The sequence below is a fragment of the Camelus bactrianus genome, chromosome 12 (genome assembly GCF_048773025.1).
Source record: "Camelus bactrianus isolate YW-2024 breed Bactrian camel chromosome 12, ASM4877302v1, whole genome shotgun sequence".
Classification (NCBI taxonomy): Eukaryota; Metazoa; Chordata; class Mammalia; order Artiodactyla; family Camelidae; genus Camelus; species Camelus bactrianus.
In genome coordinates, this window is record NC_133550.1 from 58,445,625 (window position 1) to 58,465,899 (window position 20,275).

Below are 20,275 nucleotides of genomic sequence, written 5' to 3' on the forward strand. Positions count from 1 at the left end.
CAATGCCTTTGCCTCCCTGAGTCACCCCAGCATGGGACGCTGCCTCAAAAAAACCTGTCTCCTAAACTCCAGGTCCTGCAGACACAGGCAGGTCCACTCCACAGACACCCCAACCACCTGCATGGGCGGGGCACACAAACGACATTTTTTCATGAACCAGTAACTCTCCGCTCCACCATCCAGCCTCCCACCGACTTCACCATATCTTCAATAGCACCCATATTTCCAGGGAGTATGGGTTCGAGCCCGGGGGTTGGCGGCAAAATCAGGAACTCTAGCGTACTGGAACAGACTCCAGGGAGGACTAACCCTTCCAGCAAGCGATGGAATACATTATAACCGGGTAGCCCTCACTGACAACACACTACATAGTAGCCACAGGGCCAAGAGTTCTAAATATATTTAATTTCTGTAGCTCTTATGACAACCCCATGGTGTTGGCATGGTTATTATCTCAATTTTCCCCATGTGAAAACATAAAGGTATACAGGGATTAAATTATAAGCCCCAGGTCACACGGCTGGTCACAGGGGGAGACAAGATAGGAGCCCCGGATCTGTGGCCTTAGGTCTTTTGCAAGTGAAAAATAAAAGGAGGCCCACACTTCTGCCTGAGGAACCCCCCCAGCCACAACCACACATATTTAAATCCATCTGGAGAAAAGGCATATTAACTCCCTGGACTGAGGAAGAGATCCAGGCCCCAGCCCAGCCCCCACCACCAATAACACAGTCTTCAAACAGGGACCTCCCCTCTTCTAAACGGTCTCTTCCCACCTAGAAGACGATGGCCCTAAATAACAGCTCTCACGTTCTAGGATTATTCGTGAGGACACAGGGGGCCGTCTTAAGGCTTTGGGACTTGAAGTCAGAAGGACCTAGTTCAATCCTAGGCTGTGAAACCGAGTGACCGTGGGTGGGTAATTCAGCCTCTCTGGGTCTCCTTTCCTCCTTTGCAAAAGGGGATGATAATGACTTTGCTGTCAGTGCTAAATGAGGCAGTGCAGGCTCACGCTGAATACAGCGTCTGGTATCTAAGACCCAGCACGTGGGAGATGGTGGTACTGCTATCACCACCACCACCATCACCGTTGTCATCATCATCGTGATCTGAAATTCCACAAAGGAACTCCTCCTGCCTTTAACACAGGTAAGACCTCCGTATCTTATTTGGAAGGAGAATCTGGCTAACACATCTTCCAGTTTAAATCCTTGAGCAACTCAGGCTGACTCAGAGTGGAGGGGATAGGGTAAATGGCTTAGCAGCTGGATCCTGGGCCCCTCCCACCATACGCCCACTCCCAAGACCCTACCTGTAACCTAACAGGTCTTGAATAAACACTCCACCCTAACAAGTCTACAACTGCTGAATGATAACGACAAGGTTCCTATGGCAACCCTGGTTTCTGAAGTTGGGGCGGTGGGGGGAGGGTACTTTAACACCTGGCTCACGTTGCATGAAACACCTTGACACTGCGTGTGATTGTTTTTCTCCACAATGAGAGGCGGCCTTACCCTTTCACAGCACGTGGCCACTTACAAGGCGCTCTCACAGGCGTTACCTACTCACGTGAGATGAGAGATGACTGACTCGTTTGACAAATTAAGAACCTCACAATGAGAGTTGCTAGGAGTTCACATGTAGTAAGATCAAGACAAGACCTTGGGTCTCGACTCTCACAGCGCTCTCCTGCCTGTCAGAGGCGTCCACCTCCTCCTCCATCAGCCCGGTCCCCCAGGCTTTCCCTTTCTCTCACCTTCATGACTTGAGGCACATACACCCCAACCCCTGTATTTTGCTTTCTATCACATTCTGGTTTGTTTCAACCACCAACAAGCGTATGTATGGCTTAGTCCTGCAATTAAACTGTGCACTCTTGAAAGCAGGGTTCATGCTAAACATGGTTTGACATCTGTTAAGCAGCAACCACCTTAGTTCACTAAAGTGTGGTGATTAGGAGTTTGAGCTTAGGAGTTACAGTATGATATGTGACTTAACATAACAAAAATCTACGTTTGAATCCCAGTTCCAATGCTACGAAGCTGTGTGATCTTAGGGAAGTTGCTGAACTCCTCTGTGACTTCATTTCCTTGTGGGTTTAATGGAGTAATAACAGTGCTGATCTCTTAAGGTTATTGTGAGAACTAACGGGAGCTTGATTCAGGTAACACAGAGTAAGCTCTTAGAAACGTTACACTATGATGATGATGATGATGATGATGATGATGATGATGATGATGATGATGATGATGAAGAAGAAGAAGAAGAACCAACATTATCACAATGTTACAGTTAATACAACTGAAGTTCAGCGCTCTGGATCTCACCCAGGGCCACACAGCAAATAAGCATGGCAGCCCAGGAGGGAATTTCAAGATGCCACCTCCTGCTTCTACTTCTTTTATAATCCCCACAATGCACAACAGACACGGTGCTTAGTGATACCCAGAAACTACAGAATGTGACACCTGTCAGGAGTGAGTCATCTGGGAAAGCCTTTCATTTTGCAGATTAGAAGAATCAGGCCCAGCAGATAACACATCTGCTCACTAGTGTTCAGCTAGTAACACAGTTGTCCCTCAGTATCCACCGGGGATTGCTTCCAGGACCTCCGCAGCCCACAGACATATACTGAATCACGATGCTGTACACCAGAAACTAACACAACACTGTACATCAACTCTATTTCAATTAAAAAAAAAAGGGGGGGAGGCATAGATTTGCTCTAGTGGGTGCAGTCATAAAGCAGGAATTCTACGCCCAGGTATCCTTGTAAGGTTTACGGAGGAGGCTGGAGGCAGAGAGCGGGGCTCTGGCTGTAACCCGTGAAGACACAGCAGTTCCTCGCACGCCCTGGGAGAGGCGGCGGTCTGGTCAGTTTTGTGAACTGCACGGTGCTCTTGTTTTTCTCTGTGCTCTGTCTCAATCACGGAGTGGCCTTGTCTGTGTCTCATTTGATCACCATCACACAGTGACCTTGTCACACGTCAGTGTGCTGTGAAATTCCTCATGCCCAACAGGAGAATACCAGGGCCCAGCTATCAGAGCCAGCCCAGCTCCAAGCTGCCAGGGCTCAGAAGGGGCTGGCGTTTCATTTTTTTTCTTTTCTTGGTCATCTGTTCAACTCTTCGCAATACCTGTTTGTGTCAGGCAATTTCAAAGGGGGGTCTCGGTGCAAAATAAAGACCCCCCAACCCTTAATGAGGTGACATTCCAATGTGGGAACAAACAAATGATTAAAAATAAACATAATGCATTGAAAAAAAAATTAATCCTACAGGATGTTAGAGGGCGGTAAGGGCTATGGAAGGAAAGGAAAACAGAGCAGAGGGAAGGGGACCGGGAATGCCGGGCAAGGAAGCGACATAAGCAGGGCGTCCAGAGGAGGCTGCCTCCCTGTGCAACGTAAACAGAGGCTCGAGGACCCGGAGAAGGTGACCGTGAAAATTAGCATCCTCGTCCCAGTTCAGAGATGAGAAAAGCGAGCCTTGGGGAGGTCCGAGAACGTGTCCAGGACCACGGACCAGCAATTACACGATGGAGCCGGGGGCACCCGGGTCTCCAGGTGACTCTGTGTCACAATCTGCCTTGACAACAGCAAACAGGACCTAAGGCCATCCTGGTGCAGAACTGAAAGCAGGAATGACTCCAGACTTGTGGGGGAAGAGCCTCTGCTTTCCCCTCTCACACAGGCTTACGATACACGTCTGTGCATCCGTACTGCAGGGGACCAGAAGATGCCCCCTCAAAAGATGCCACTCCGGTGTAAGGTCAATTCTGAGCAGAAGGCGCTGAGAAAAAGCAGACACAGGGTAAGGCCTCTGCCCACTCCCTATGGCCTGAAAGCAGGGCATAAATTCCCCCATGAAGGTGTCCCCGAGAACATCCTTATCAGAGATGGAGATGCCACCGAGAAGAATGGACATAAACCAACCTTGCTACATAGCCTTTTCTGCCATGACTATCCCCCATATATTGACCTTCCCACGATTTACTGACCCTAAAAACCCCAGCAACCCCTTTCCTTCATCTTGTCATTTCTCTACAGATCTATCATCCTTTGTCAGAACTGTATACAAAGCTTTCCATCCTAGCTGCTTCTTTGGAGATTTTCTCCTCTTCCCATGAAGTTCCACCCACCCCTGCCCCACTCCTGTGCCAGGTAAAACTCTGAACATCCAATATCAAAATGTGTTCCCTTTTCTCCTGTTTATCTGTCTTTTGTCAGTTTCTTTCACAGGCCTGGCCACTGAGTCTAACCGGGTAGAAGAAAATGTTTCTTCCCCCGTTACAGTTCCAACCTACTAAGAGTTTACCCTGGGCAGCTGAGCTGTGTACTGCGCAATGCATACGTTATCTCAGTGACCCCGAGACCGGAAGTACAACCATTCGCCTCATTCAGTAGACACAAGGCTATAAACGTGAAGTCCCTGTTCAATACCACAGAGCTGGTAAGAGGCAGGGTCTCCTTTCAAACTCCAGCTGCCTAGTTCCATAGCTGCACCTGAATGGCAAAACAGCCAGTATGTTTACAGATGTACGTGTGTGTATACAATCCCTAATAATATCTACAGCACACAGTGTTTAGACAAAGTAAGTGAGCCCAGGGCAGCAAGGACACCTCCCTTCCCACGTAAACTGTGTTAGAAAGAGCTTGGTGCTGAAGCGTGTTCACAAGCACAGGATGTGGGGATGTCTTCTGTATCCTCTTTGAGGATGGGTACTAAACAGTCACTCGGTGGATGGATGGATGGATGGATAGGTGGATAGATGGACAGATGGACGGATGGATGGACGGATGGATGGACGAATGGGTAGATGGATGGATGGATGGATGGATAGATGGATGGATGGATGGGTGGATGGATAGATGGATGGATGGATGGGTGGATGGATGGACGGATGGATGGGTGGATGGGTGGATGGATGGATGGGTGGGTGGATGGATAGATGGATGGATGGATGGGTGGACGGATGGACGGGTGGATGGGTGGATGGGTGGATGGATGGATGGGTGGGTGGGTGGACGGATGGATGGATGGATGGGTGGATGGATAGACGGATGGATGGATGGGTGGATGGATGGATGGACGGATGGATGGGTGGACGGATGGACGGGTGGATGGGTGGGTGGGTGGGTGGACGGATGGACGGATGGACGGGTAGATGGGTGAATGGATGGGTGGGTAGGTGGGTGGATGGATAGGTGGACGGAAGCACTTCCTTCTGCACTCCAGGGACCCTCCCCCAGCCCCAAGAACACTTGCTGATTCACGTGGACAAGAGGAAGCAGGTGTGAAAGTGAAACTGCTCTCAGTGTGTTCCCCAGCTAATCCCAGCCAGGCAGGCAGGAAGGCAGTAGGCACCCGGCCCAGCATCACAGGACACTCCTTTTAGATGCTGAATAAGAATATTCAGTTTCTTGTGGGGATTAAGTCATCTACCAAGGCACTCTAGAATTCACTCTGAAACCTAGCTGTATCCCCCCCAAAAAAAAACAAAAAAGAAAAAAAACCAAATACAATCAAACAGCTAACAAAGTTATAATTGATGAATGCAATTACTAATGTGCTTTAAAAAAAAAAAAAAAAAAAAAAAAGAACTTGCCCTGGATATGAAAGACAAGCCATGAAGGACTGGTCAGGAGGCTTTGTCAAATATAAAACAAATTTGAAAATTAAAGTGACTATTAATGACTTCAGCAGCAGCCAACAAGAGAAAACAAAACAAAGCAAAACTTATTCTTGGAGCATCAGTTTCAGTCTCTCATGAGAAGGCCTCTTTTTATATCTCGAGAGCTGACCTTTCTCTCATCTGCTGACATCAGCCCTCTCCATCATAGTCCTTATTAAAAAAAAACCAAAACAACAAAAACCAATCTAACAAAGATGCCCTTCGTCATTGATCTGAGTAAGTACAGAAGGCGTCTCCCGGGAGACACAGCTGTGACTTTCACGTACAAAACCAGAGGTTGGCTTTGAACACCTTTCACGTATCTCCTGGTGACACAGTTAAATATACATGATGTGCCAACTAGATACAAGAGGCTGGGGAAGGTGCTGTGAGGGGCACCATGTTGAATCAGGGTAACGCTGCCCTCGAGTTGCCCACGGTCTGATAAAGAAGACACAGCTGGTGGAATCATAGGAGCTGAGAAGCAGGACCATGGGGCGTCCAGCAGAGTGGGTGCTTGCCATCCGAGGACAAGGGGGTCCTTCTGGAGGTGACGTTTAAGCTGGGTTTGAAGGATGGGTGGGAGGTGGAGGGGTTGAGAGAACACTGAGAAGACACTGATGATTTGCTGGCCGCTGGTTCCATTAGGAATAATTCCTGCCCTTCTTCTGTGGAGGGTACACGGCTGTCTGGCTGGAAAGCTTTCTCAGAGGGGCCGGGCCCCTGGGAGCTCTTACAGCCATGATTTCGCACTCACTCTGGATGGACTCTGCATGGAGAACATTCTGGAACCTCTTCAGTGGAGGTCTGGCATGCAGCTCTACATGTCCAACACAGAATCAGGAAAGAGACCCTGAAGGCCAGTGAGCCCCTCATTCTTAACCAGAGCCGCCCAAGAGAATCACCTGGAAGCCTTGTTTTCAGGATGCCTGTGCCAAGACCCAGAGGTAATGAGACGGAATTTCAGCAGTGGGGCTTGGTCATGTGCTTATGGGAAAGGCCCCCAAGGAGTTTCTGATAGCATCCCCTCCTTAAGAATCACTGATCAACACCATGATCTCATTTTTCAAAGTGGGGCAAATGAGGCATAGAGAGGGGATTCCTTACTCACTCAGTCATTCGATGCATATTTATCAAGTACCCTCCTAGCAATACAAGGCTGAGTAAAACAAAAATACTTGCCCTCATTAAATGCTTTTGCTCACTGAGTCCTTGCAGTAACACCATGGGGAGTTACTCTCACCCCTCCTTGTTTTAAAGATAGAGAAACGGAGGCACAAAGGATTAAATGAACACAAAGAATCAGTGATGGAGTCAGGATTCAGCCTGAATTGTCTGAAAAGCAACTTTCAACTCAGGGCTGCTTACCCGGGGGCCTCCTCCTGAGGACCCCAGCCCCTGGGTGATGCGCACGCACAAGGAATGGCCTCTGTTTTTAGAAGCCAAGGTGGGGGGAGCCAGGGAAGAGAGCTGCATGCCAGACTTCCACTGAAGAGATTCCAGAACGTCCCACACACAGGGTCCGACCAGCGTGAGTGCTGAATCACGGCTGGAAGAGCTCTCAGGTGCCGAGCTCCTCCGGAAAAGCTCTCCAGCCAGACAGCCACACCCGCTCCACAGAAGAAGGGCAGGAATCGTTCCTAGAGCCAGCTGTGTGGAGGGCCTAAGCAGTGGCTTCCCTCTCAGGGCCTCAGTGCAGACCAAATTAAGAAGCTGAAACAAAGCCTCTGAGATTTCTCCAGCTCCTAGGAGTGACAAATAAGGAAATCTACCAACCCTCAGCAAAGAGGCCGAGACACAGAGGAAGAATCCCGCTAGAACTGGGATTAAGAATCACCTCCGAGCCAGCAAGTGGAAGCTGTTATGTCTCCTGCGATGGGGAAACCAGAACCGAGCCCTGAACTCAGGGACGTTTTGTGGGGATTTAACAGAACTCTGAAAATGCTCCTCATCCTACCTGGCCTGCGACAGATGCTCTACAAATGGCTAATGCTTCTAAACGCCCCTCCAGGGTGGGCTGTCTGATGAACCTGTGTGAAATTAGCTTTTTCTTTTTCTTCCAATTTTTGTTTTGCCAAGAACAAACACAAAGGCAGAAATAGCATCTTAAGTCAAGGTTCATGGGGCACACGGGGCTCGCTGACCTCTGGGAGCTCACCTCATCGCCCACACGCCTCCTTGATTTTAAGCTGGAAGCAAAAGAAACAGAGTCCCCTCAAGGGCAGGAGGAAATCCATTATGAGCTTTTGACGTTCAAACAGCAAGGAAGCCCCCAGCTGCTGGAGCTCAGCAGATGAGAGCAGTAAATATCCCCAGTGGACACACAACTGTACAAAGGTACCGCGTCCAAGGGCAGTTAGTTTCTCAGGGAACCTACTTCCCTTAGGAAACGCTGATTTAAATCTTTCTTATAGTTGTTGACACGTAAATGTTAGCGACTGGTAATTAACGCACTCCTACTGAAACAGAACACTTATTTTAAACAGCAAATGGTGACAGACTGGATTGGACAGAATCTCTGGCATATTCCACAGGAGATCTTGCCTGTGACATCATTAAGCCCCAAGACTGGGCTATCCATTCATCAGGCCTTGAGAAAACACCAAGCCTCAAGGGGGCCACCCGTGCAAACTCACACCTCTAGGATAATCACGTTACAGTACCATCCTTGCTCATTTCAGAACAGCATCTCAAGACAGTTTTTAACAAGAACTCTACAAACTGGGATACGGCCGGTGCATAAAGGAAGAACAGTTTGGGGAAATGATGGGCACCAACGGAGTACAAACAAAAAGCCTTCACTTCTGGCTTCCAAGCAAAGTGTTAGGTGTGGACTCAAAAGGGTCCAAGGCCACCTTAGGCTTAACGAGAGCCCGGTGAATGTACTTCTCCGGCCAGACGGGGCCAGATTTCAAGGGCCTGGGAAACATCTAGGTCTGGGAGGACATCCAGAACTTCACTCTTCAGATGACAAACGGAGCCCAGAGCAGAGGAGCAAAGGTCCCAGGCTCGCACAGGGAGGCAGAGCCAGGGTTGGAAACCGGGCATCCTCTGCTCTTGCTGTGCGCCCCGGCACCCCCCTTCCACTCCCTGGGGCTCCTCCGAACCACCTGCCAAGCCACTGCAGAAGCTCAGGAAGAAACACAGCAGCACCACAGCAGCCAGGAATCAGGAGGAGCCCGAAGGTCCTCAGCCAACATTTGTAGAACTTTCTCCAGTGGCCCCTTTAGAGGAAGCACCATTCCCTCATACATCAAAATTCCCAACTCCTACAACTAGATGACCTCAGAAATAAAAAGAAGTCAGACGTTGAATACCCAACAGAGACCTGGGTTTAAATGAACCTGTGTGACCTTGGGCTCAACTGATGAATACAACTGAGAAAACACAGGCAAAGGGTAGAAACAAACCCAAGTGTCCACTGACAGATGCATGGAGAAACACAACGTGGTCTATATCTGCAACAGAGTATCATTCAGCCTTAAACAGGAAGGAGATTCTGACACTACAGATGCTCCAGCATGGATGGATCCTGAGGACTAAGTGAAACAAGCCATCACAAGAAGACAAATTCTGTATGATTCCACTCATACAAGGTACCTAGAGGAGACAAATTCATAGAGACAGAGTAGAATGGTGGTCTCCAGGCCTGGGAGAAGGGAGGGAGAGGGGCTGCTGAATGGATTTGGAGTTTCAGTTTTGCAAGATGAAAAGAGTTCTGGAGCCTGGTTACACAACAATGTGGACGGGTTTAATGCTTCTTAATTGTACATTTGAAAGCGGTTAAGATGGTAAATCTTTCATGTGTATTCTATCACAATTAAAAATTGTTTAACATATATATTTTTTAAATCAACAAAATGATATCTAAGCCCAGGGCTTGAAACAAGATTTAGACAAGATAATGATCATTATCTAAAGATAGGACCTGGTGCATAATAGGTGTTCAAATAAATATTTGAGCCTCCCATTGTTTTCATTTTCAAAGGAAGAAACAAAGCTGTATTTACAAAACATGAACAGAGTCACAGACACAGAAAGCAAATTTGCGTCCTAACGAAGGGGACAGGGGGAAGGATAAATTAGGAGGATGGGCTTAACACCGCTATATATAAAATAGATAAGCAACAAGGATTTACTGTACAACACAGGGGTCAAGATTCAATATCTTATAATAGCCTATAATGGAAAATAGATGAATATATACACATATAAAAAACTCAATCACATGACTTATCCACATTGTAGCACATCTGAAAATAGCACAATATTATAAATCAATTATACTTCAATTTAGAAAAAAAAGAAAAAAGAAAACAAAAAGAAATAAGGCTGTCACCCAGACAAGTTAAGTGCCTGGAAGAGAAACCACAGTGGTAGGAACTGTGGAGTCAGAATGTCCTGGTGCAAACCTGATTTCTCCACTCAGACACCAAGCGTCCTGAGCTAAGTCACCCAGCATCCCCGGTCCTCATCTGTAAAGTGGGCAGCAGCATCCAGAGAGTCCAGAGCTCAGAGGGGACTATTCTGAGAATAAATGCATGGGAAAGGGCTTAACAAACTGCCTGGAATACACTGAGTGCTCGTAAACGTGAGCCTCATCGGAAGCAGCAGGACAAAGTGGGGACAAACTCAATGCGACTGGTCCCCAGGCCACCGCCCTGATGCCCCGCACCAGCCTGCCACTCACCCCAACTGCCACTCTGGAATGGTGCATCCACGTCCTTCCTCCCCGAATCGCAGAGTCAGCAGTGGCTTGAAAGCTTCCTGAGCCTGAGTATGTCGGTGGGGGGGGGCGGGGGGTGCATCACCCAGGCATCCTCCTCCGCGGCTCCCTCTCCTGTCTCCTCCTGCTCGGCCCACGCTCCCTGTTCCCAGCCGTGCAGCGAGCAAAGGTTAGTAAACACAGCCGTGTCCTGCCCTTCTCAGGGAACCCCACCTGAGAGGGAAACTGGCTCTGCACAGAGATCACAGCTCACTCGTTTTCCCCTCAGTTAACCTGGTGGCCAGGTACAGCCCCAACCTGGAGGAAGGATGCAGCCAACCATCACCCTCTCTGCAAAAGGGAGCTAAGCCTGGCAGTTTTGTTGAATGTTCCCCAACTCACACCCACCTCCCCCCACACACACACCCCTTAAGCATCAAATTGTAACAACACAAGAAACCAGGACCAGCCGCTGGCAGCACGCTGTCACAGAACAAGTCAGACCGGAACTTGAATCCCAGCTGTGGGACCCTGGACAGGTGGTCAATCTCGCAAAGCCTTCAGGGTCCTCGGGGTGGAATGGACACGCTACCATGCCTGGCTGCTCAGCCCTGCCGTGAGGCTCTGGGTTCGCAGACATCCTCACCTCATGCTTGGTGCCACCCTCCCCATCCTGCTCCCAACACCTGCTCCTGCCCCGCGGGCTCCTGAACAAATAAATGCGGTAGCTGGAGGTGCACAAGTAACTTCCACTCACCCCCCTTCAGCCAGAAATCGGTGCATGGTCCTGCTTCAAGGAGAAGAGCCAGGAAAGGGAAACATTCTCACGGGCCCAGGAGAGGAGGACCGGATCTGGGCAAGAAGCAGACGTTTTTAACCCAGACACAGTCCTCTGTCCTCCAGAGCTGACGGCCAGAGGAGAAAGAGACACAAATGCCTAAGAACACAGGATGGAAAAGGCGACAACAAAGTTCACACAAACTGTGACAGGAGAAAAGAAGGCTCCACTCACTTCATCCAGGAGCCCGCGGTGGAGGGTCTGTGTTATCAGGGAGGGCTTCTCTGTGGTGGTGACTGCTAACCCTGCCAGGAATAAACCAGGACTTTGCCAGGAAAGGGCACAGACAGCCATCTCTGAGCTGTAACTCAAGCCCAACCTGGAGTAGCACGGCAACCTCCTGCTGTGTCTTCCCTTCTCCAGCAGTTGTGGGATCCCCACAACTAGGTTATAAACTCACCCGGGGCGGGACTACCTAATGCAGTGGCTGCCAGCAGCAGGATCACCAGGACCGTGGGAGATGAAACTGACTGGCAGACAGGACCCCGGGGCCCTTGGAGAGGCCGCGTGGGGACGTGGAGGCAAAATTGGCCTGGGTTCAAATCCCAGCTCTGCTATGTGTTCCTAAGGGCTACCATGATGGTCCCTGTGGGCTTGATATTGTAAAATATAATTTCTTATTATAAGATCTGTGTCTTTATTAATGAAACGACAACTCTGTCAACAAAGAAGGGGCAGTCCAGCCACATAACAGTCAAAATTGTTACCGGAAATAAAAACGGTCAAACCTACGATGATCATTAATGTTACTATTATAGCTGTTTATCTAGTAGAGCTAAGATGTATTGAGGGCTTATGATGTGTGGGTTTTACCCCAATAATCTCACTTAATCCTTACTAATCCTATAAGGCATTACTATTATTATTATTAACCTATTTTATAGACGAGAAAACAGGCACAAAAGTCAACTGAATTTTCCAAGATTATGTGAATGTAATATAGTAGATTCCCTAAAGAGTCTGAAAAAAAATATATATATGTATGTATAACTGAATTGCTTTGCTGTACACCTGAAACAAACACTGTAAAAGATGACACTTCAATAAAAAATAAGAATTAAAAAAAAAGAGGAGTCCCTCCACATGGGGCCTCAGCAGGGAATTCAATGTCCCCACCACCCCCTTACAGTAGCATCATATCTGAGCCAACAGATTAGGGTTCAAGTCTCAGATCAGCCACTCAAAAGCTGTTTGACCTTGGGCATATCAGCTCTTTAAGTCAATTTTGTCCTTTTTTTTTTTTTTTTTGGCTTAAGATGAATTTATTATCTTCCAGTTCTGAAGGTTATAAGTCCAAAATGGGTTTCACTGGGCTTATCAAGTTCCTTCATTTCTAAAGTGGAGATTAGTACAGCCTCACTGGGTAACTGAGACAATTAAAATAAAACATGAGCTAAGTCCTTGACACAGAGGAAATCCCCATCATGCCGGGGTCCTGTCTTCTAGCAGTTTGGGGGCCCCAGCCCTCTCAGCCTGCCCCACGGCCTCCTGCACACCTCACCATGCCTGGATGGGGCCACCCCGACCTGCAGGCGTCTGGGCCAGGCCTTGGACTCCATTCCAGGCTCAGGTTAACTTTACTGGGAATCAAGAGAGGTAGGGGTGCCTTTATTTTCAGAAGATTGTAAATTGGGGTTCCTTACCTAGAAGACACCAAAAGTAACCTGGAACTTTTACATAGTCAAAAAAAAAGTCAGGCGTGCTCACATTTGATTCCGGTTTAACCTGAATGCAAAGTAAATATGTGAAATCCCACGCCTGATAATGTGGCAGAACTAATTCACCACGTGTTTTTTTTCCAGGTTACTGTAAAGCATGGGAGGTGTCATGGGCTTCAGAGAACTTCTCTTCAGTGAGGGGCGGGGCTCCCCCTCCCTCTCCCACTGACCGGCAACAGTTCCTAATAGTAACCCACCCAGATGGGCCTTACCTAAGGAGGGCAGAGAGGAGAAAGCAGAGAGTGACCCTGCAGGTCCCTGATGACTGTTAGGGTCCCTTCCAGGTTTAAGGGCTCTGACTGACCTCAACAGTCCCCACCAGGGCCCACAATTTAGCTGCATCCCAGGGAGGACATGGAGGCCCCTATTTTCAGGAGGGCAAGCATAAAGCTGCAAGAAGGTGCTACACTGAGTATAAATTAAATACCCCAAAGCACAAGACACAAAGTACATATGACATGATCACATATGACAAAGATAAGAGGGAAGTAGAGAAACCAACACTGGCTTCATGTTACTAGGGAAAGCTACACCAGCGAGGAGCTGGCTTTGGGATACAGAGCATCAAAGCCTTCCTTTACTTGCTTCAGAAACACGTACACGTCTCTAGAAGAGACTATGAGCTCCTCACGGATAGGGAGGGTGCCTTGTTCACCACACTATCCCCAGTACTGTGGAAAGAGATGAGACTCAAATGCTGGATGGATGTATAGATGGATGGATGGATGGACTGGTGGATGGATGGATGGATGGATGGATGGATTGGTGGGTGGGTGGATGGATGGATGGATTGGTGGATGGATGGATGAATGTATGGCTTGGTGGGTGGAAGGATGGATGGAAGGATGGAAGGATGGATGGATGGATGGATGGATGGATGGATGGATGATGGATGGATGGATGGATTGGTGGGTGGGTGGGTAGATGGATGGATGGATGGATGGGTGGATGGATAGATTGGTAGATGGATGGATGGATGGCTTGGTGGGTGGGTGGATGGATGGATGGATGGGTAGATAAGTGAATGAATGGACGTACAAACAGACAGAGAGATGGGGCTGGGTTGGGAACCTGTGTGACTGCCTTGAGGCAGCAACCAGAAGAATATGGATTTAACTGGTCAATCAAAGCCCTCAAAACAAGGCCTTGCCCAGAGGCCTGTGGCCACTTTTCTTTTTTCCCTTTTTATCAGAACCCAAAGCACTCCGGACCCGTGGTCCCCAGGTTTACAACTGCTGCCTGAACTCAGGCTGCGCTCCTGATGTGGTCTCATCCTTCCGGCCTCTCTCTCTCACTCTCTCCATGTGCCCCTCCCAATCAGTTTTATCCCAGTTCTGCTCCTAACCTGAATTCCTGGCCCTGCCTCTAGATCAGTTCAGTTTCTGGCTGAGCCACAGGCATGCTGACAGCCCCGCTCCAGCACACAGAACACAGTCAGATGAGTTTCTGTCGCCCAGTATGGCTGACCTCCATTGTGGAACAAAATTCAGTGACCTGTGCTTTCTCCTCTGTCACCCCACCCCTGACAGCACCCTTCCTCGCTCACCCACCCTCACAAAGGGAAGGGTCAGCTGGGAGCAATCAAATCTGATCACTATGCCCACAGGCTGCAGCCACCTGTCCCACCCAGCAAGATGCAGACAATTTCAGCCCAACCTCAAAATATCACCGTTACAACCAGGAAGTAGGTGTTGTTTCATTTGTTTTCACTAAAAAACATTCTGGTAAGGAATACTGGCACCTTGTTTTTTTGTTTTTTTGTTTTTTGTTTCCTTTCAGAGTGACATTGGCATAATTCCATTTCAAGTATATAAATGTTTTCAACCTAAATGAGTCATTTGGCGAGAAGAGTGAGTTCGCAAGCCTGCATGTGGGTTGACCCCTTTACCAAGAAGCGCAGTGGGAAGTATTGAGTTTGGGGCTAAAAACCACTTAGAACAATGAAATCCTATTTTTCATGGCAGTCCACGTTGCTAATCACATGGAAACCTGGGAGAAAAACAAGGAGATCATTTAAAATTCTGGGGTCAGGCAGAGCTCCCCCTGGGCTAGAATCCAGCTACACCACGTTCCTGCTGTAAAATTTGGAGGTGGGAAGAGGTACTTAACTTCTGACCACCATTAATTCATTTGCGGTTGTGAGGATTAATTTAAACCACAGACTATAGGTAAAGTGTTTACAATTTTTCAGCATTATAGAAAGCACTCAATAAAAGCAGGATGTGATCATTATTATTTAGAGATGGTGTGCTGTCCAACACGGTAGTCGCTGGCCACAGGTGGCTATTTAACTTTAATTAAAATTTAATGAAAAAGCCAGTTCCTGAGTCCCACGAACACATTTCAAGTGCTCAGTAACTACCTGTGGCTGGTGGCTAGTGGACAGAGCAGATATAGAGGAGTTCCATCCTGCACAAAGTTCTACCAGACAGTGATGGCACAGAGGTAAAGAAAAATGGCTTGAAGCTACAGAGTCTGTGTGACCTTAGGGAAATTATCTAACCTCTCTGTGCCTCATTCCCTCATCTGTAAAATGGGGATAATAAGAACTACATCATTCACTCATGATGAGGATTATCTGCTATGCAAGTGCTTACAATAATGGTAAACACTCACCAGCTGGTACCCTACAATGGGGGGCAGACACAGGTACAGTGCAGAATGGGCTGTTGGGAGAATTAGAAAGATTTTTATGCAAAGCACATCCCACGGGGCCAAACACATAGCAGACACTGAGTTCACTTGTTTTTTCAACAACTGTTCATGGAGCACCTACTATACGCTAGGCCTTCTTTTAGGCACTGGAGACAGAGATGAACAAAGGCCCTGCCCTCATGGAGCTCACAATCTCAATAAATGTTTAATAAGTGATTATGCTGAAAGACCAGGAATAGTAACATTTCCGGTTTTTACCACCTGTTAAATACCCCCAGCAATGAAAAGGGAATGTTGTCAAATACAAAACTAACTATGAAGGGGGTGCCTAATAAAAGTGAATGAATGAATGAATGGAGGGAGGGGGCTGGTAGAGGGCCCATAAATGCTTAAGTAGGGAGCTGGGCCCTGGGTGATTGAGTGAATTACCCTACGGTGGGTGTGGCTAGCTCAGAGAGCTGTTGCCAGGCAACACTAACAAATGATCCCAAAGCAGTTGGCAAGCAGTGTTATGTAGAAAGGCTTAATCATCTTTAACATGAATCTTAAAACCCTAAGGACTTGGGTAGAGATAGCCTTCACAGGCATGCCCTCCAGCTTCTATTCTGGGCTGTGCTCTGACTCACCGGGTCAGCAGGGCCAGCTCACTCTCCTCTGTAGTGCCCAGGGGGAGAACAGAACCCACAGACGAGCTGGCATCCACCTCTCCCCCTGGGCCAACAGCATTTCACTGGCCCTGGACACGGAAATGCCCAAGAGGGAGGCATCCCACTGCCCAGACAGCTCCTACCCAGCCCTCCGACACGCCTGCTGGCCCGAGCAGCTTAGCCTGGATGCAGCCCCAGTTCTCCGACTCAGTGGGCAGCGCTCTCCCAGGAGGAGGCAGATGGCACCACGCCTCTGTATGTGCTTCTATTCCCAAACTCTAAAGCTCCCTTGGGTAGGTTTGCAGCTCCCTGACACAGCTAAATGCCGTGGGAGGAGACATGTTGAATCACTGGACGAGCGGACAGGCCTCAGCAAGTCATTTCCACCCCTTCAGTCTCAGCCTTGCTGTGTAGTAAGGGGAAGTAGGGTTTGCTTCACAATATTGTTAGTGGGATTAAATGAGATAACTTGTACTTGGCAGGAACTAGTTTACATTCTGTCTAGCACGCCAAGGTGGGCAGACAAGAGGAGGAGATGTCCAAGGTCCCAGTTCTGGCACTATCTACCAGAGCCATCTGGTCTACCTGGGTCTTGCCCATCTCCTTACCACTCCAAGGAGGGGGCCGGACTGGGTCCGGGCGACCCACCCTGGAATCTCTTGCACAGTTACCTTCCCAATTTTACAACCACCTCGCTTTTCATCCTACTGAAAAGGACACAGGGCATATGGACATTCAGTACAAGAATTTGTACCAGCAACCTCCGCCATCCATGTAAGACTTCCTGCCAAATGGTTACATGAGGACCAGGACACGTGCTTTTAACAGATCTCACACATTAAAACAAATAACCAACCAAGTATTCGTGTAAAAAACGCTTGTCTTGAAAATCACATCTCAAAACACACAAATGTGGATGATACCTAAGGTTCTTCCTGTGTTTGATACTCTGTGCTGATTTCTGCTAGGGGCTGACCTGGCCGGGAGGGCGGGGCTGACACACGAGGGGAGTGATGCTCCTTGCACGGCCAAGACCAGTCTGTGTCAATTCCTTCTGTCACCCCCACGGCCGCGGCTTGCTGTGGTCCTCCCCAACATGTCCTGAGCAGAATTACAGGCAACTTCCATTCCCATCCAAAGTGCGTCTGGACACTGCACAATACTCACTCGTTGAATACCCCTTTCTAGTAGCAGCCCAGCCCCTGGTTCGGTTAAGCAGAGATCACCAGACATGTCGACTCGGGATCATTACACGTTTTCTGCATGTCCACTCCACGGCAGGCTCTGCATACAGACAAGACAGTGGCCACAGCTGACCTTGAGGGACTCAGAAACAAATGGGGGACAGCAAGGACGTGGGTTCACCTCAAAACTAAATGGGCGGCCATAAGTGCGTCCATGGAGTTACGAAAGATGATGGGAATTCAGGGCAGAAGTGGCTGATTCTTAAAGTAAGAAGCTGAAATTAAGGTCTCGAACTCACCTGAAGATGAACAGGATGTGGACAGGGAGTGGGGGGGGTGGGGAGAGGGGAGGGAGAGCCCTCAGTTCAGAATACCACATTTTGATTCATGCAAATCCCTCCAGGCCCCCTTCTACGGACCCATTTTCTCCTTGGAGGAAAGTCCCAGCCCGTCTGTAACCACTCAGATTTCTCCGCCCTCCCGTCTCTCGCTAGTCACTTGGCTACCTGGCGCTGGTTCTGACCCTTTCAGGCTGCTCACCGTCCCCATTCCCTGGGCCCTGACCCAACACCGCACTCTCGGGGTTGGCATCAAGTGCAACAAGGCTAAAATTAGGACTGCTTCCACAGATATCCGGGCTTCTCGGGAGCAAATCTGCTTGGCTCCCAGATGGAAAAACAGTATTTTTTTTCCAATCCTGACTGCAAAGCAACAGGGGGATCCGGAAAATCCAAACCTGCTCACGCCTCAACCAGACATGACTCTGAGCCACTCGGACTCTGTGGTAAGGGGAACAGGAGCCTTCTCTATTGTGCAGGGCCCCTACACAGGCTCGTCCTCACCGAGCTACGAAGCACCAACAGGAAAGGAGGGGTGACGAGCACAGGAGGCCCCGTGTGCCTGGGCCACCAGCACACGCTCAGCCTCACTTCCTGCTGGGTAGGCGGTCCCTTCCTCCCAATTTCAGAGACGAGACAATGCAGACCAGGGAGGTCAAGTACCTCTTTCGCCTGCAAGGGGACACACCGTTCACGGTCAGTATATGGAAAACTGAGGTTCAGAGATGTCCGGAGAACTGCCCAAGGCCACCCAGCAAAGGGCAGGCATCATGATAACGAGGACAGGGTCACAAGAACAACAGGCACGGCTAACATTTACTGACACTGTTTTGTTCCAGGCTCTACCCCCAACACCCTGCCCCAAGTGGGTTCTCCCATTTCATCCTTGCTACAGGCTAACTTGTGTCTCCTCAAAACAGGTATGTTGAAGTCCTCACCCCAGTGGGACCAACCTAATTTGGAAACAGGGACATTGCAGTTGTAATTAAGATGAGATCATACAAAGCAGGATGGACCTTGAATCCAATAGGACTGACGTCCCTATTAAAAGATGGCCACGTGATGACAGAGCCACAGGGAGAACGCCATGTGACGACAGAGGATTGGAGTGATGGGTCTACAAGCCAAGGAATGCCAAAGATTGCCAGCAAACCATGAGAAGCTAGAAGAGGCAAGGAGGATTACCCCACAGCTTTCAGAGGGAGGATGGCCTGGCGATACACCTTGATTTCAGACTTCAACCTCCCAAAATGTGAGACAATCAATTTCTCGTTCGGGGCCACCTAGTTTATACTCTTTTGTTACAGCAGCCACAGGAAACGAATACAATCCTCATCGTAATTCTATGAAGACTGGGTACTAAAAAGTCAGGTTTAACACATAAGAACATGGAAGTTTAATTAAAAGCAAATAATGCCAATAACAAATGCCAATACAGTCTAAATGCTTTACATGTAGTAACTCACTTAATCCCCACAAAGACCCTAAGCCTACATCAACCCCAGGAAGCATTCCCACTTTAATGAAGAAGAGAGTAAGGCACAGAAAGGTAGGTAATTTGCCTAAGGTCACACAGCTTATAAGAGGTAGTCAGGATTCAAACCCAGGCCCAGAATCTGTGCAGATACAGAAGAGTATTGAATCTGGACTTGAACTCAGGTGCTCTGGTTTCAAAGCCCACATCCTTCTCTCTTCACCTGCCCAATAGAAAGCTCCATACTGGCTGGCCCTTCAACTGCTTATTTGACGACACAAACAAATTAACCAAATGAGCAGTGGCTTGCACAGACTGCATTAGCTCAAATTAAATTTAAATTAGTTCATTTTAGCAAATAAGACTGACCCAAGCCCACATGGGCAACAGAAATCAGGAAAGGAGTAACCACGTTACCTGGATCCTAAGCAAGCAGTGTGACATAAAGCTTCTCTCTTACAAATCTCTTAGGTACTCAGTCATTTCAGTAAACATTTAAAAAAAAATTTTAAACATAGTTTAATTTTTTTAATATTTAAACTTTCCAAGGACATAATTTTTAAAAGCCTAATTTTATTCTGGGAGCAGCATACACTAGGGACTCCAACGCATACCAGAACCTCAAGAGAACCTGTTTCCTTTTATTTCAATGTTATGTACAACCAGGAGAAATGTATTACTGTTATTTTTCTTATTTCAGTAAACATTTAATGAGTGCCTACGATATGCCAGGACTGTGTCAGCTAAAGGCAGCATAAAAGACACAGCCCCAGCCCAGGAAGGACATGGAAATGGTCAAATTGCCATAAATCTTGGTAAATCTTACATCTGAAGTCAGAACAGAGGTGCCATTGGAGGTGCTGTTGGAGAACCAAGGACAGATGCCTAAATCTGCCCAGGTAAACAGCACATGGCTTCAAGGCAGGTGACATCTGAACTACGTCTTCAATTTCAAGCTTATTTCTTATTGTTAGGCTAATCCAACTCCATGCCCCAACACACACACACACACACACACACACACATCTCTTTCTTTCCTCCCT

General features: G+C 48.3%; 1 protein-coding gene across 5 annotated transcripts in view; it reads right to left on the bottom strand.

Annotated features, from left to right (window-relative positions):
* Window positions 1-20,275, bottom strand: part of LARGE1 (LARGE xylosyl- and glucuronyltransferase 1) — a 491,734-nt gene that overhangs the window by 427,556 nt on the left and 43,903 nt on the right. The window contains exon 2 of one of the 5 annotated variants that reach the window (XM_074375450.1): window positions 17,404-17,520. The exons of the other annotated variants lie outside the window; for them this stretch is intronic. The gene's annotated coding sequence lies outside the window, so the exon portion shown is untranslated. The remainder of the gene's footprint in view (window positions 1-17,403; window positions 17,521-20,275) is intronic. 5 annotated transcript variants of the gene reach the window in all.